Below are 11,987 nucleotides of genomic sequence, written 5' to 3'. Positions count from 1 at the left end.
GTGTAAATGTGCTCCAAGGTCCGGCTGACTGTATGGGCAGTGGCTCCATCCCGTTGGGAGTAACTGTAGGTGTTTTCCTCCTCCGTTAAAGCTGCCACAAATTCACGTCCAATCGCATCCACTCATGCGGTGCACTTCTATTTGCCAAACCCTGTATTTCGTCCGATGAGTTTATATGGAGATGCGGAAGTGTTTTAGGACTTACTATCGAGAAAGCTGACATTCAGGAGGGAGATACGGAGGGTGAATGTGGGCCGCCCGGCTCTAAGATGAAGCTGGGATAGCAGTGCTGGGAAGAGATGATCAGCTGCTCAGTTGGTTACAAGTTTTTGCGGGCTAGAGACACGGTCATCAAGCTGCAGACGTCAGAAGTTACTACGTGCGTAAGCGGCACTGTGGAAAACCTTGACAAGGAAGCTGCGGGCAAGTCCCTTCTCTGGCAGAAGCAAAAGAAGTACTGCTTGCTTACGTCAGTGCGGTGTGCGTCCGTGTGTGGGGAGTAGGCGCAGAGAGGACCTGCGGACCATCAATCTACGAAGAGTGCTTCGTCGCGGCCGTCACAGGTAAAGCTGAATCCATCTGTATTTTTTTTCTATTTATTTCGCCTTACGAGGACCAGCACGAACTTGCTTTCAATAAAAATAGCTACAATGCACGCAGATTTCAAAGAAATAGTACAGAAATGCATATTTACAAGTAGAGAAAGCTCAGTCACAGCTGTGTCCACTAGATTTTTGCAAGAATTAGATTAAAAGGTAGTTAAAATTGTGATGAGTTACAGTTCACACCATTCATGAAATATCTTCAGAAACAAGATAGTACACCAAAAAAAAACTACAGATTGAGCCCAGTGCTCTTAAAGAACTTAATAATCACTTTACAAAGACCGATGTTCAAATGGCTATGGGACTTAACTTCTGAGGTCATCAGTCCCCTAGAACTTAGAACTACTTAAACCTAACTAACCTAAGGACATCACACACATCCATGCCCGAGGCAAGATTCGAACCTGCGACCGTAGCAGTCGCACGGTTCCAGACTGTAGCGCCTAGAACCGCTCGGCCACTCCGGCCGGCTAAAGACCGATGTCTTTGGCAAAAAAAAAAGAGAAGTAGATGGTTATGAAAAGTGGTATCCCATACTCAGCAATGTCTTCAGAAAGTCCAACCGTCGGCAGTCAAATTTGGGACACGCAAACAACATGTGGTTGACATCAGCTTCTGATTCAGGATCACACTCACATGCCGGCGAAACGTAAACGTTGGTCCGATGTCGATATTGAGGAAAAGAAGTGTGATTGAAGCGAAGTCGTAAGATGGTAGAAATCGTGGATCGGCCAAATGAGTCCTCATGAACCACGGCTGTGAAGGAATCCGAGGAAGGAGCACTGCGTAATAAACGCCTTTCGTTTGCTGCGAAGCCTTCCACATCTCTTACCATTGTTGGTTTGCGTCACCCTTGACCTCTGTGTAAGGTAATTCTACACCAGAACAGTGCCTGAAGGTGTCGCTTGCTTGCATAAAGCATCAACTTCCTCATTATATAGGAGACCTGAGTGGGAAGGCACCCAAAGCAAATAGACTGTCCGCCCCATTCGTGTGCTGCGATTATATTCCGAAACGACTTCCAAGATACAGCGGAGAGTTGTTTTGTTCCACCTCCGGTGTTCAATACTTTGAAGGAGGCTTTGAGATTCAGACAAAATAAATATATTGGGGAAGCAAATGGAAGAGAGAAACTCAAGAGCTTCCAGAAGTGCCACTCTCTCCGCTGTAAAATATACACTGAAGAACCAAAGAAACTGGTACATCTGTCTAATATCGTGTAGGACCCCCGCGAGCACGCAGAAGCGCCGCAACACGATATGACATGGATTCGAATAATGTCAAGTAATGCTGGAGGGGATTGACACCATGAATCCTGCAGGTCTGTCCATAAATCCGTAAGAGTACGAGGAGGTGGAGATATCTTCTGAACGTTGCAAGGCATCCCAGATACGCTCAATAACGCTCATGTCTGGGGAGTTTGATGGCCAAAGCAGTGTTTAAACGGAGACGAGCGGTCCTGGAGCAACCCTGTAGCAATTCTGGACGTGTTGGTTGTCGCCTTGTCCTACTGGAATTGCCCAAGTTCGTCGGAATACACATTGGACATGAATGGATGCAGGTGATCAGACAGGATGCTTACGTAAGTGTCAGCTTTCAGAGTCCTATCTAGACGTATCATGGGTCCCATATCACTCCAACTGCACACGTCCCACGCGATCACAATGCCTCCAACAGCTTGAACAGTCCGTTGCCGATATGAAGGGTCCATGGATTCAAGAGGTTGTCTCCATACCCGTAAACGTCAATCCGATCGATACAATTTGAAACGAGACTCGTCCGACCAGGCAACATCTTTCCAGTCCTCAACAGTCCAATGTTGGCTCCGAGGGCCAATATCGATAATGTTTCGTTGAATGGTTCGCACACTGACACTTGTTGATGGCTCAGCATTGAAATATGGAGCAATTTGCGGAGGGGTTGTACTTCTGCCTCTTTTATCGATTCTCTCCAGTCGTCGTTGGTCCTGTTCTTGCAGGATCTTTTTCCGGACTCAACGATGTCTCAGATTTGATATTGTACCGGATTCCTGATATTAAAGATACACTAGTGAAATGGTCGTACGGGAAAATCCCCACTTCATCGCTACCTCGGAGATACTGTATCCCACCGCTCGTACGCCGGCTATGTCACCATGTTCAAACTGACTTAAACCTTGATAATCTGCAGCAGTAACCGATCTAACAACAGCGCCAGACACTTGTCTTATACAGGCGTTTTGCCAGCGTACATATCTCTGTATTTGAAGTCGCACGGCTACGAACCTGCGACTTTTGAAGTCGCATGCCTGTAACAGTTTCTTTGGCCTAGAAGCGCTTGGGGGCAGTTGGAAACACTACCTGATCAAAATCATCCGAACAGCTATTACTAGACATTTATGTGGGGTGTGTCCCATTTCAGGGATATTGTCGTGCACAAATCATTGCCTCGCACGTGCAGCTTGATGACAAGGTGCATTGCTGTACTGATACAATCACCTCCTGCTTGTTACATGCTCCTTGCTTCAACGTTCATATATCATTTTGCTCCCAAGGTGGAAGAATTTCTTCATTTCGTCTGTTTCGTGGCCATCATTTTTGCTGTTAAGTTTGTCGCTGTTGTCACTTGTTACTTGTGATTACTTACGTCTTTCTTCGGTTTACTATGAGTCTATAGTGTGTGCTCAACAGATTGTTCTTTTCATTCAGCAGATACTACTATTCATCGCTACGTTCACTCAGGGTAGCAATGTCATCAACGAATCTTATTATTGATTCAGTTTCAGAATTTCGTTAAGAGGGAACAGCAATGGTTTTGTCAACAGTTGCAGTTATTTATTAGGCTGCTAGTATCGAACACTTACAGGTTCTAGGCGCTACAGTCTGGAACCGCGCGACCGCTACGGTCGCAGGTTCGAATCCTGCCTCGGGCATGGATGTGTGTGACGTCCTTAGGTTAATTAGGTTTAAGTAGTTCTAATTTCTGGGGGACTGATGACCTGAGAAGTTAAGTCCCATAGTGCTCAAAGCCATTTGAACTATTTTGAACTTACAGGTTCATTTTCAAGCCGGGGCCACTGAGGCTGATCTGACAGTGCCTGATCTAAATAGTAAACATTGAGTGTCAACACATGCTCCATAAATATTGGCCGGATGAGTGCCACAATCCAAGTTAAAATCAAACTCAACACTTTATACAGCACCTGTTGGCAGAGCCATTAATAAACCCTTTGAAAAATCTTCCTATTAATATTCTTTAAATTGTAACCTCACGCCTGAACGATTCTTTTAATTTCGTCATTCCTTCTTCAATATATAGGCTGAACAGTACGGGCGAAAGGCTATATTCCTCTCTCACGCCCTTTCTCGTCCGAGGGCTTCGTTCTTGGTATTCCATTCTTGTTTTGCCCATGAATGTACATTTAATTACAGGTAAAATCTTCCACGTTGTTTAGGCCACGTCATGTTGTTTTCCAGATTTCTTGTTACGTGACCAAAGTTTCGACCCCTCTACTGTAATACTCTTCAGGATCATCTGTTGTCCGCGATTAGCTGAAACTGTGAAAGACCAGCATCGCTTTCTCTTGTAGAAGAGAGCTTTCCAACTCTTGTTTTGGAGAAAGAGGATTATTCGTTGAAACTTTACCAACGATTTTTGGAGGGTAGTCTTAGTTGGATGGGTAGTGATAACAGACAGAGAAAGGTAAGGGGGGAGGTTTACCAAAATATTATTGTCGTGACGCAGAGATGGCTGGCTCAAATGGCTCTGAGCACTATGGGACTTAACATCTGACGTCATCAGTCCCCTAGAACTTAGAACTACTTAAACCTAATTTACCTAAGGACATCACACACATCCATGGCCGAGGCAGGATTCGAACCTGCGACCGTAGCAGTCGCACGGTTCCAGACTCTAGCACCAAGAACCGCTCGGCCTGACGCAGAGATGGCTTCCCGATAGTTGTCTTTATTCCTAGCGCACCGTTCCTGGGTATTTGCTACCTCTATGACGGGGAGCTGCCGTACCAAACTACATGAGAACAAACTGAAGAGCAACATTATGTGGCCGAACATTCCAGAAGATTTTACTTTTAACTACAACGGCGCGGAAATCTTGGAGACATACGCAGATTTTATTAGTTAGGAAGGTTTCATGGCCATCGAGTAGCTGACAGATTTTTGATGCTTTGGAAGCGACCGCCTGGGTCGAAGAAGCGCCGGTGGTCCTTATTTCTGGACCCTGCAGATTCGGTCGCTGCTTCTAAAGTTGCCACTGGAAGTTCTCCACCTCAACAGCTGTTCACGGCAGATGTTTGAGGCGCTGCCAGAGTCACGTTCCGCCCCCAAATTAACTCGCAAAGTAAGCCCCGAGCCGTGAAAAATGTCGCAAATAGTGACATACTGTCCACGGAGATCAACACCAAAGGGGCCTCGTTGCGACCATGAAAAGTATAATCCCCCGGCCACAACTGTGGGTTCTTTTGATTGCTCGGTCAGGTGGTACATTCCACGAGAACACACGAAACATTAGTTCACATATATAAATGTTTTTTGGAACGGATTTGCTTGTTAAATTACGACTATTACCGACTACTGAAACATCATCTGATGTACAGATTTACAGACTGTGCTGTTGCAACATGAAATTCTCACTCCGCGACGGAGTGTGTGCTGATATGAAACTTCCTGACAGATTAAAACTGTGCGCCGGACCGAGACTCGCATTCGGGAGGACGACGGTTCAATCCCGCGTCCGGCCATCCTGATTTAGGTTTTCCGTGATTTCCCTAAATCGCTCCAGGCAAATGCCGGGATGGTTCCTTTGAAAGGGCACGGCCGACTTCCTTCCCCTTCCTTCCCTAATCCGATGAGACCGATGACCTCGTTGTCTCGTCTCCTTCCCCAAACAACCCCGCACCGAGACTCGAAGTCACGATCTTTACCTTTCGCGGGCAAGTGCTCTACCGAATGAGCTACCCAAGCACGACTCACGCCCTGTCCGCACAGCTTTAATTCCACCAGTACCTCGTCTTCTAGTTTCCAAACTTCACAGAAGCTCTCCTGCGAATCTTGCAGAACTAACACTCCTCGAAATAAGGATATTGTCGAGACTCCGCTGCAGAGTGACAATCTCATTCTGAAAACATCCCCCATGCTGTGGCAAAGCCATGTCTCCGAAATATCCTTACTTCCAGTGCTAGTTCTGCAAGTTTCGCAGGAGAGCTTCTGTGAAGTTTGGAAAGTAGGAGACCAGGTACTGGCAGAATTGGAGCTGTGAGGACGGGGTGTCAGTCGTGCTTGGATATCTCAGTTGGTAGAGCACTTGCCCACGAAAGGTAAAGGTCCCGAGTTCGAGTCTCGCTCCGGCACACAGTTTTAATCTGCCAGGAAGTTTCATATTTGTGCTGATGCAGGTTAATGTTCCACATTTAAATGAACAAGTCGATCACGATGGTCCTACTCTAAGGTGTCGATTCTGTTGGTGAGGTCTCGAACTGAGTCAGAGGTCTTGATTTCTCGACACTATATTGGCCTCAGGGTGAGGGCTCTGCTGTTGCTGAGAGGGAGGCATGACCTCCTGAGTGTCTCCCATACGCCTTCATGGATTGCATCGATCCCTCACTAATGTCTGTGGTACCAACACGTGGTGGCAACACTATCTCTGTATGATACCACACGGATACCTCAAGCCTACCTTTTGGAAATATTGTAATCCAGTCAGCCACTTTATAAGTTTAAAATTTTGTAAAAATTATTTACTTTTTTTAACGAATTCTTCTACAAGATTCCATAAATTTTTTAAAATTTTCAGTTAAATTTTACTCTAAAATTTAAATGTTAGAAGTAGTTAGAAGTAGATGTCACTTTCCGGGGTGAATGTAATAATCAATATTTTCAGTATCCGGACCCTCCAAAAAGTAAGTTGTGGGTAGAAGTCCACAACAGTTAACGAAATTTGCGTTTTTTAAATTTTTTGGTGGCAATCATATAATATCCACCTCCCAATTGGTTGTACACGTTACTAAAAGTGCCTCAACATGACGTGGCGTGGACTCGACTAATGTCTGAAGTAGTGCTGGACGGAAGTGACACCATGAATCCTGCAAGGCTGTCCACAAATCCGTAAGAGTACGAGGGAGTGCAGATCTCTTCTGAACAGCACATTGCAAGGAATCCCAAATATGCTCAATAATGTCCTTGTGTGGGGGGTTTGGTGGCCACTGGAAGTGTTTAAACTCAGAACAGCGTTCCTGGAGCCACTCTGTAGCAATTTTGGACATGTGGGGTGTCTCATTGTCCTGCTGGAATTGCCCAAGTCCATCGGAATGCATAATGGACATGTATGGATGCAGGTGACCAGACAGGATGCTTACGTACGTGTCAGCTGTCAGACTCGCATCTAGACTACCAGGGGTCCCATATCACTCCAACTGCATACGCGCCACACCGTTAGAGAGCCTCCACCAGCTTAAACAATCCCCTGCTGATATCCAGGGTCCACGGATTCATGAGGCTGTCTCCATACCCGTACACGTCCATCCGCTCGATACAATCTGGAACGAGACTCGTCCGATCAGGCAACATGTTTCCAGTCATCAACAGTCCAATGTCGGTGTTGACGGGCCCAGGCGAGGCGTAAAGCTTCGTGTCGTGCTCCCATCAAGGGTACGCGAGTGGGCCTTTGGCTCCGAAAGCCCATATCGATGATGTTTCGATGGATGGTTCGCATACTAACACCTGTTGATGGCCCAGCATTGAAATCTGCAGCAATTTGCGGAAGCGTTGCACTTGTCACGTTGATCGATTCTGTTCAATCGTCGTTGGTCCCGTTCTTGCAGAATCTTTTTCCGGCCCCAGCGATGTCGGACATTTGATGTTTAACCTGAATCCTGATATTCACGGTGCCCTCGTGAAATGGTCGTACGTCAAAATCTCCATTTCATCGTTAGCTCCGAGATGCTGTGTCCCATCGCTCGTGCACCGACTACAACACCACGTTCAAACTCACTTACATTTTGATAACATGCCATTCTAGGAGCAGTAACTTATCTAAAAACAGCGCCAGACACTTGTTGTCTTATGTAGGCGTTGCCGACGGCAGCACCGTATTCTGCCTATTTATATATCTCCGTAATGGAATACACATGCCTATACCAGCTTCTCTCGCGCTTCAGTGTATTACATAAGAGAGAGAATTTCACTATCTCTTTTACTACGCTAAATAAGATGATAGGCTGTTATCCTATTTATGAATAACAGTGACCAATACCTTCAGTAGATTATATGGAAGAATTATTAAATATTTGTTAGAACAACAATACAAAGAAAAGGAGGCTGAAGAACAAGCAGGTTTTAGAGCTGGAAGATCAACAATTGATCATATCTTTTGCCTACAACAAATTATTGAAAAAAAAAATGGTTCGGGCACAACCTATACATTTAGTATTCATAGATATAGAGAAAGCCTATGATAGTGTGCCTTTATCCAGTTTATGGAAAGCTTTAATATCAATAGGAATAAATCCAAGAATAATTAAAGCAATTCAAAATTTATATAAAAATTCTATTTCAAAAATAAAAATTGGTAAATATCTATCACATGGATTCCAAGTCACAAAAGGATTACGTCAAGGATGTAGCATCTCACCTACATTGTATAAAATATATACAGAAGTAACTTTACAGAATTGGAAGAAAAAATGTCACACTATGGGAATACCAATAAATGATGGAACAATATACTCGTTACAATTTGCAGATGACCAACTGATTATAGCCCAAGACTATGAGGACATAGAGTATATGACCAGAAAATTGATTCAAGAATATAAAAAATCAGGTCTAAATGTAAACATGAATAAAACAAAGTACATGGTAATTGGTGGAGTGAATGGAGACTTAATATTAGAAGAAGGGATGGGAACAATAACAGCTACTGAGGAATATGAATATTTAGGTGTGAAAATTACAAATGATGGGAAATAGGACAAAGAAATTAGATCAAGAATAAATTCTGGAAAGACGACAATCTCTTTATTGAATGGAATTCTCTGGGACAAACACATAACAACTGATAACAAAATAAGGATTTTTAAAACAATAGTTAGGGGCATTATTACATATGGTTCAGAAGTGTGGGCAACAGAATGGCAACTGAAATCAAAATTATTAGCCACAGAAATGGATTTCTGGCGACGTTCAGCAAGAATATCAAGACGAGAAAGAATAAGAAATGAAGTAATCAGAGACAAAATGAAATGTAAAAATTCAGTTATTGATTTCATCGAGCACAAACAACTTAAAAGGTATGGACACATCAGACGAATGGAACAGGAAAGGCTACCAAAATGCATAATCGACTGGGTACCAATTGGAAGAAGAAAAAGGGGACGACCACCTGATACATGGATGCAGGGAGTTCAGTCAGCAATGAGGAAGAACAACATTCCTGAAGATTTATGGACAAATAGAGAAGAGTGGAGAACAATAATTAGTGACTTACTGTAATCTAGAATAGGTGCTGGAAAAATGTACTCACATTGTAAATCCAGAATAATAAAAATCCTATTTATGAGGTATCAGACCACTCCTTTTGAATGTACAACAATTTTACAACACTTCTGTTCATATCATGTCCTAGTGGACTGATGACCTCCGATGTTAAGTCTCACAGTGCTCACAGCCATTTGAAGCAAATGGTAAGAAATGAATCACCAACACTGTTTTCTTTCGTCCTTGTGCCGAACGGCTATTGACGGATTTGGCGTGGTTAGTTTACGAGGTGACCAATGGCCTTGCCGCAGTAGTACCATCGGCTCCCGTCAGACCACCGCAGGTAAGTGCTGTCGGGCTGCGGTAGCACTTGAACGGGTGACCATCAGGTCTTCCAAGCGCTGTTGGCAAGCGGGGTGCACTCAAACCTTGTGAGACACTTGATTGAAAACTAGCGGCTCCGGTCTCGTAAACTGACATACAGCCGGTAGGTTGGTGTGCTGACCCTACGCCCCTCCATATCCGCATCCAGTGATGCCTGGTCTGAGGATGACACGGCGACCGGTCGGAGCCGTCGGGACTTCATAGTCTGTTCGGGCGAAGCTCAGTTTTAGTTTAAGGGGTGGTTGCGTGGCGTCCTGCCGCCACCCTATTAACTCGCCTCCCCCTGTCCCACTTCGGTGTGGAGGAATAAATGTACTCCGAGAGTTTATCGTGTGACTGAGATGGAGCTTGGGTAGCAGCCCGATATTCACCTAGGGGGCTGTGGGAAAGCGCGGAAAAAATGTGTGTGAAATCTTATGGGACTTAACTGCTAAGGTCACCAGTCCCTAAGCTTAGACACTACTTAACCTAAATTATCCTAAGGACAAACACAGACACCCATGCCCGAGGGAGGACTCGAGACCGCTCGGCTAATCCCGCGCGGCGAAACAGCGGAATAACCACTTCGAGACTGGCCAGCGCACCGACCATCGACGTTAATCTACATCTACATCTACATTTATACTCCGCAAGCCACCCAACGGTGTGTGGCGGAGGGCACTTTACGTGCCACTGTCATTACCTCCCTTTCCTGTTCCAGTCGCGTATGGTTCGGGGGAAGTATGACTGTCTGAAAGCCTCCGTGCGCGCTCTAATCTCTCTGATTTTACATTCGTGATCTCCTCGGGAGGTATAAGTAGGGGGAAGCAATATATTCGATACCTCATCCAGAAACGCACCCTCTCGAAACCTGGACAGCAAGCTACACCGCGATGCAGAGCGCCTCTCTTGCAGAGTCTGCCACTTGAGTTTATTAAACATCTCCGTAACGCTATCACGGTTACCAAATAACCCTGTGACGAAACGCGCCGCTCTTCTTTGGATCTTCTCTATCTCCTCCGTCAGACCGATCTGGTACGGATCCCACACTGATGAGCAATACTCAAGTATAGGTCGAACGAGTGTTTTGTAAGCCACCTCCTTTGTTGATGGACTACATTTTCTAAGCACTCTCCCAATGAATCTCAACCTGGTACCCGCCTTACCAACAATTAATTTTATATGATCATTCCACTTCAAATCGTTCCGCACGCATACTCCCAGATATTTTACAGAAGTAACTGCTACCAGTGTTTGTTCCGCTATCATATAATCATACAATAAAGGATCCTTCTTTCTATGTATTCGCAATACATTACATTTGTCTATGTTAAGGGTCAGTTGCCACTCCCTGCACCAAGTGCCTATCCGCTGCAGATCTTCCTGCATTTCGCTACAATTTTCTAATGCTGCAACTTCTCTGTATACTACAGCATCATCCGCGAAAAGCCGCATGGGACTTCCACCACTATCTACTAGGCCGGGCGCGTTTGATCCAGGGCCGCGAGTTTACACTCGCACTACTCGCGCGAGCCCCATTGCTGAATAAGCTGTTAAACGTTTTATTGTTAAAGCAACAGTTGCAACAATATGATTATTTTCAGTTTTATTGATTGAAAGAAAATACCAATTTGCACCCCTATATATTACGCGAGCATTTCCCCTCACCACTGAGTCCGCGTCTCGTTAACCCGACGCTGTGGGAACTTTTGCCCTGCGGCAAAAACTTGCCAGCCAGGTCGGCTCTCAGAGTGTATAAAAAGCACTCGCCAGAGTGGCAAAGTGCAGTTTGATGTCGCTGACGTTGCTGCCTGTGGAAGTTGCCGTCAACCCGGCGTGTTTAAAATAGGCGAGGCCAAGGGCAGCGGACACGGGTCACGTCCAGCAACCTGCCGAGGATGGCTAAGACGCCAGGGGGGCTCACAGCTCGCACACAGAAACTATTTCGTTACACACACACAAAAAGGAAACGTGCACGCGGAAGACACACCACGTTAATACCTCGTAATGCTCTGATACTGTACTCAGTTCGACGACGAGGAGGGTCCTCAAGTTTCTTGAGGTATGCTAAATCCGAGTGAAGAGACTCATTCATAATTTCATCCCGCAGAGCTATCAAACTGCAGGAATTGCTGCGTTTCTCCTGTCATAGCAAAAAGTGCCAGACATTTTCTACGGATGTAAGATCGCGGGATTTAAAACGCCAATCGAGGTGCTATAGCCTGCCTGGGTCAAACCAGGAACGTATGCCCGCGTACTTCTGAACACGGCTGTTGTCAAATTGAAAGACGAGAATGTCTACAGCGCCGGCCGCGGTGGCCGTGCGGTTCTAGGCACTTCAGTCCGGAACCGCGTGACTGCTACGGTCGCAGGTTCGAATCCTGCCTCGGGCATGGATGTGTGTGATGTCCTAAGGTTAGTTAGGTTTACGTAGTTCTGAGTTCTAGAGGACTGATGACCTCAGATGTTGAGTCCCACAGTGCTCAGAGCCATTTGAACCAATGTCTACAGCGTATCAAACATGAAGATACGCACTGTCCAGTCACAT

At 45.4% G+C, this 11,987-nt stretch overlaps 1 protein-coding gene across 1 annotated transcript in view; it reads left to right on the top strand.

The window, feature by feature from the left end:
* Positions 1–490: 490 nt before the first annotated feature.
* The window catches only part of LOC126424999 (uncharacterized), a 35,330-nt gene continuing 23,833 nt past the window's right edge, over positions 491–11,987 (top strand). The window contains exon 1 of the mRNA XM_050087898.1: positions 491–563. The gene's annotated coding sequence lies outside the window, so the exon portion shown is untranslated. The remainder of the gene's footprint in view (positions 564–11,987) is intronic.

Source organism: Schistocerca serialis, chromosome 10 (genome assembly GCF_023864345.2).
Source record: "Schistocerca serialis cubense isolate TAMUIC-IGC-003099 chromosome 10, iqSchSeri2.2, whole genome shotgun sequence".
Lineage (NCBI taxonomy): Eukaryota > Metazoa > Arthropoda > Insecta > Orthoptera > Acrididae > Schistocerca > Schistocerca serialis.
Note: the sequence above shows the minus strand (reverse complement) of the source record. Positions and strands in the feature narration are given on the sequence as shown.